Genomic DNA, 6380 nt, shown 5'->3' on the forward strand with positions numbered 1-6380 from the left:
AAAGCTTGAACAACCTAACTAATCATGCTTCAAACAACTCAATTAACATCAATTAAACATGCTTTGAATCACAGAAAATAACAACTAAACACAGCCATAATAACAGCCACAAAAACATGCATGCATCATCACTTTTTACACATTTTTTTCAAGAAATTAAAGAGGGAAAGACAAGAACCAACCTAGCTTGCCAAAATGCTTAGATTTAGGATGAAAATTCACTTGAAAGATTGAACAAAATCCAGCCCTTTGAATCCCATGCACCAGCCGAAAATGAGAGGAAAAGAGAGAAAGTTCTCTTTTGAAATTTCTAATTTTTTACTAAGTGTTGAAAAATGAAGGAAATTAAAAGAGTAAAGCCACTTAACCCAAAACCATTTCAGCCAACAATTAACAATTAAAATAAACATTTAACATTTATTTTCCATTAATAACTTCACTAGAAGACAAAATACTAATGGGGCAAAAGGACCATTTTGCCCCTCCACCATAAAACCACATAAATCATATTAAAGGGGTATTTTTGGGAAATTCTAAATTCCCGGCCATTCCCGACATTCCCAATGTCTAAAACCCGTCCCCAAACTACTGACATACTAAGTTGTGATTTCTACTGAGCCAAACGCCGAGTTCCAAAATACCGGACACCGGAAATGCGAAATATAAAAACTACTGATGACATAATCATGCATTTCTGAATTCCATAAATAACAGTAATAAATTATTTAAATAGCTATAAATAATTCCATAATTAAACAAAAACAACTGCTAATTTCCAAATTAACTAAGCGGGCTTTACATTTTTCCTCACTCACACGCTTCCTGGGCAAACTTCCCAGGAGGTCACCCATCCTTGAAATTGCTCCAGGCCAAGCACGCTTAACTGTGGAGTTCTTTCGAGATGGGCTACCGAAAAACAAGATGCACCTTGTTGATATAGGTAGTACCAATCAATCCATTTAAGCTCTCTTTAACTGTGTAGTCCCATACCTACACAGTCTCAGAATCATCCCACTTGACCTTCCCTAGGCGGTGTGGGATTGCACAGCTTACCCGGTGTTTCCCCTTACGGATCACGGGACTACTGACTATCACAAACGCGGTGTAAAACACACAATGGAGATCGAACGTCTCTTGATTAAAAGCTCATTATTTAAAAATATTATATGTATTTTGTATAATCATTTTAATTCGATATTATAATAATGAAAAATTACAAACTAAAGTTGGTTTAAATAAAAAAATCAACTTTAATTAATTTTCAATTATTATTTAATTTGAAAAATAAATTCAAATAAATATCGAACAAGTTCCATAATATAATAACGAATAATTAAAAATCAAAATTGGTTTAAATAAAAAATAAACTTTAATTAATTTTCAATCATTAATTAAATTCGAAAAATAAATTCGAATAATAAATGGAACAAATTTGAAAATATCTTGTTTAAGTTGTTTTAGAAGAATCTAAAAAATCAACTTAAATATCTTTCAAATCATATTTAATTAAATTAAAATTAAGTTGTAACCACTTAATTTTGAAGATATTCCATTTTAAGTTAATATTCGAAAAGATATTAACCTAAAAAAATATCTAAAATATTCTATTTTAAGTTAATATTCGAAAAGATATTAACTTAAAAAAATATCTAAAGAATCTTAATAACCAATTCCTAAAATTCCTCAACTTAATTTTGAAATTTTAAATCCAAAAGATATTCAGATTTAAGTTGGTTAGTTGTAGATAACTAAATATCAACTTAAATAGGAATATTTATTAAAAAATTTAAATTAAGCTTTAGAAAGAATCTAGATGGTTATAATTCTATATTTAATTAAATACAAGAAAATACATATAGTTTAGCTTAGAATATAAAATTCTTTAAAGTATGGTTTTGTTAAATTAATTTCAAAATAAATGAAATTAATTATGTTGCTAATCAATTTTATTAGGTTAAACTACTGTAATTAACCTAGTACAGTCATTCAAATCAGGTAAATGGGCCTTCACAATTAGGGCGGTTCATGTGAGGGGGTGCTGGGTTCAGTATGTCGTACCCACTTCTATAGTTCCCAACTCTCACACAAGGCCCAAAAGAGAGGAATTTAACCTTAAAATGAACAACTGTTATTAATTGAAAAGGCCGAAAAACTAAATGGGCCTAAATAAAATCTATCAAGAACTATGATAATTTATTTACCAACATCAACCTATATCCATCTATAATGAAATTAAACACATAGGCTCACACATGCACACTTTGGATGGGTCTTATCATGTTGCTAGGTCATACACAGATGAAAGAAGAATGTAAAAATATACATGTTACAAATTATTAACTTGACCAAGGGAGCAATCAGATCATTAGATCTGGCAAAAAGTAACCATGGCTATTTGCAATCAAGTAATAATAGGTTTTGACAAACTTACACATAAGCTAAAACACATACTCCTGCAACAAGGTTAGCTGGATAGTTGGATGTACGATTTATTTAATTTTAAATTAAATAATTAATTTCGAAATAAATAATTAATTAAATAAAAAAATCGATTTTTTTTAAAAAAAAATTGAAATAAAAAATTTAGAAATTAAATTAAAAATTTAAATTTAAAATTAAACTTACAATTTTGAAAAATTAAGTTTCAACCAACATAAATATCATTTCAAAACTTGCTAACTACTTTTAAAAATTAAATGTTATTTTATAAATAAAAATTAAATAAAAAATTAAAAAAGATAAATGAATATCTTTTTCAGATTTTAAATGTAATTTAAATAAATAAAATAATAAAATTTAAAAGTTAGCAAAATATCTTACACCTTTTTAAAATTACATGATTATAGTTATCTTATTTTAAATTTAAATAAGGTCAAATTATTTAAAAAAAGATTTAATTTAAAATATTTAAAATCTGACCTTAAATTTAAAAATAAGATAAGATATAATCAAATTTAAAAAATAAGATAGATTATTAAGTAAATAACATACATACTAACTATTTTTAAATTCAAATTACATTAATATCTTGAATTAAATTTAAAAAATTAAATTAATTCATAATGATAATTAGAATTGAATTAGGAATAGTATAGTATAAATACAGAACTACACAAAAAATCGAAAGTTAATTCCATGAAAAAGCATCAAAAAACGAAGAAAAACGAAAAAATTACGAGTTGTACGGACGGGATGCTGTGCATACCCGTCCGCGCACGCAGGAGGGTGTCATGGGCGAGTTTGTGTGGCGGAATCATGTCGTGCATGATTTCCGCGCGCGCATGCAAGTTTCAGCACAACTCCGATTTTTTCGAATCTTCAAAAAATCATAACTAATTCAAATTAAATCGAAATTAAGTTCTGTGAAAAGTAACTTGCTTAATGTTTTCCATACTATCCAATACAAATAATTCCAGAAATAGATATTCAATTATTTTCACGAAAATTCACAAACACCAATCAATCATCAAATAACACTCAATACAACATGATACCATCCAAAAACCAACAAACAATCGTTTTAAAGTCCAAATATCTTGCAAGTCAATCAATTACCATGGCTCTGAGGCCAGTTGTTGGAATTTATTTTACCAGCATCTTAGATCTACTCACAAGTATGTTTATTAACACCCTAAATATGAACTTTCTAAAACGATGAAATAAACACGTATAAAGTTTAAGAAACCTTACATTGGGTGTAGCGGAATTAATTGACTCCTTCCGTTCAGATCTCTAACCCTTGTATCCTTTCTCTAGCAGAGTATTATCAAGATCTGAACCTGGATCTCTTTCTCTGAATCCTTGATGTTGAAACTCCTTTGCTGATGATCTTTCTTCACGATCTTCCTCACTATGATTGAGGTATTGCTTGCTGTGTGTGGGCACTACTCTAATCACTAAGGTAAGTTCGAAATATGAAGGAAGAAGAGAGAGAGAGAGGGTGGCGGCCAAGGAAGAGAGAGAAGGCTCAGGTTTTTCCGATTCAGAAGTGTAATTTTCCTGAAGCCTTCACTATCTATTTATAGCATTCCACTAGGGTTAAGTTTTAATTATGTGGCATTAAAATAATGAAAATATCAGTTTCAAATGCCTACAAAAGTGGCCGGCCATGGCTTGATGGATTTGGGCCTTGCTTTTTGCAATTTTGCAATTTTAACACTTTTGTATCTGATTTTCTCAAAAATGCCAATTTTCTAATTCAACAATTTAAATGCCAATTGTAACTATTTAATAACTATAAATAATTATTAAATAATATTGTCATTTATCATATTTATTAATTGAACCATACAAAGTATCATAATTAACAAATATGCCCCTAATAACTCTTTCTTCACAATTTCACCCTTACTTAGTGGAAATTTCACAAATAGACATAGTCTATTTTGAGAATTATAATTGATTAATCAAAACCAATAACATGAGTCTTACAAACAATATTATCTCAACTAGGGCAGGGACCATGGGTCTATATAACCGAGCTTCCAATAAGTAGATCAAGAATTTAGACTATAATTCACTAACTTATTAATTTTTTGTTGAATCCACGCATAGAACTTAGAATTGCACTCTCAGTATATAGAAGGCTCTATATGTTCCACCATATAGACGCATCATTAGTTATCCATTGTTATAATCCTAATGTGACCAATGATCCTCTATATGAATGATCTACACTGTAAAGGGATTAGATTAGCGTAACACCCTACTATGTATTTTATCCTTCAAACACTTGACCCCGTATAAATGATATTTCAGCTTATGTGAAATGAGTACTCCACCATTTATGTTAGTTTGGTCAAGCTCGAAGGAGATCATCCTTTGCTTACTATTTGCAAGATAGAAGCTATAGATTCCATATTTATGCTAGCGCTCCCACTTAATTGCACTACCGTGTTCCCAAAATGTACATATCACCCTGACCTAAAAGTAGGCTTAACTAACGAATCAAATAAAACGAATAGCCTTTCAAGATTGAGCCTAATCATAATAGGATTAAGAACATTTGATCTAGGATCAACTTGGCGATATTGACTTGAATACATTTTACGGTAAGTTTAATTAAATCTAAGTCAAAGTTCAATATCGGTCCCTTCAGATGCATACTCAATGCATCCAACCTGAGCTTTACTTTAACCAACGTTCTGGAAAGAACATAGCATTTCTCCAAATGCAACTAAACTCTTGTTGTAGATTATCATATCAGTAAAACCCTGTGTCTGATAAATCTAGGAAACTTTATTCACATAGTCATGTTTACTTTCCAATGTGATGACATCACAATAAACATGATCAAGTATGTGAAAAGGGTTTAAGATGAATTTATAAATCAAATAGACAAGCAATTGATAAAGTGAACCAAAACATACACAAATGAATGAAAAATACATCTGTTTCTTTATTGATGTTGAATAAAATAGATTACATTGAAATGGAGTTTTATTTAGGGCATAAAACCTAACAAAGATTGCCACTCTATGACTTTCCATCTGTGAAGGAATTCTAGCATCCTTTATAGGATTCGAGTTGTAAAGCCCGCTTAGTTAATTTGGAAATTAGCAGTTGTTTATGGTTAATTATGAATTTATTTATAGCTATTTAAATAATTTATTATACTGTTATTTATGGAATTCAGAAATGCATGGTTATGTTATTCAGTAGTTTTCATAGTTTGCATTTCCGGTGCCCGGTATTTTGGAACTCGGTGATTGGCTCAGTAGAAATCACAACTTAGTATGTTATTAGTTTGGGACGGGTTTTTAGACATTGGGAATGTCGGGAATGGCCGGGAATTTAGAATTTCTCAAAAATACCCCTTTAGTGATTTTTATGTGATTTTATTGTGGAGGGGCAAAATGGTCTTTTTGCCCCAATGACTTTTGTCTTTTAGTGACTTGATTAAATTGAAAAATAAATGTTATTTGTTTATATTATTGGCTGAAGTAAATGATATAAGTGGCTTTATTTTTATTATCTTCATTTTACAAAAAATATTAAGTTAGAAAAATAGAAATTTTCCAAAAAGCTCTCTCTCTTTTCCTCTCATTTTCGGCCATTTGAGGCAGCAAGAAGCTTGGATTTCCCTCTTCATTTTCAAGTAATTTTCAGCAAGTTAGAGTGTTTCTAATTAAGGTAATTCTTGTCTAGCTTTCTCTACCTTGTTTTCTTGAGATTTTTAATGAAAAAATGAGTAAATGCATGTTGATTTGGATGTTGTTGCTGCTATATTCTGTGGCTATTTTCTGAGGTTAAAAAGCATGATTTTTAGATGTTAATTAAGCTACTTGTGGAGTATGATTCCTAGGTTGAGCATGTTAGAGTTTTCTTATGCAAAAGTTTGGTTTTCAAAGTAAAAATTGAGAAATTGGTGGCTGTAGTTG

Source organism: Cannabis sativa, unplaced genomic scaffold, assembly GCF_029168945.1.
Source record: "Cannabis sativa cultivar Pink pepper isolate KNU-18-1 unplaced genomic scaffold, ASM2916894v1 Contig7, whole genome shotgun sequence".
NCBI lineage: Eukaryota > Viridiplantae > Streptophyta > Magnoliopsida > Rosales > Cannabaceae > Cannabis > Cannabis sativa.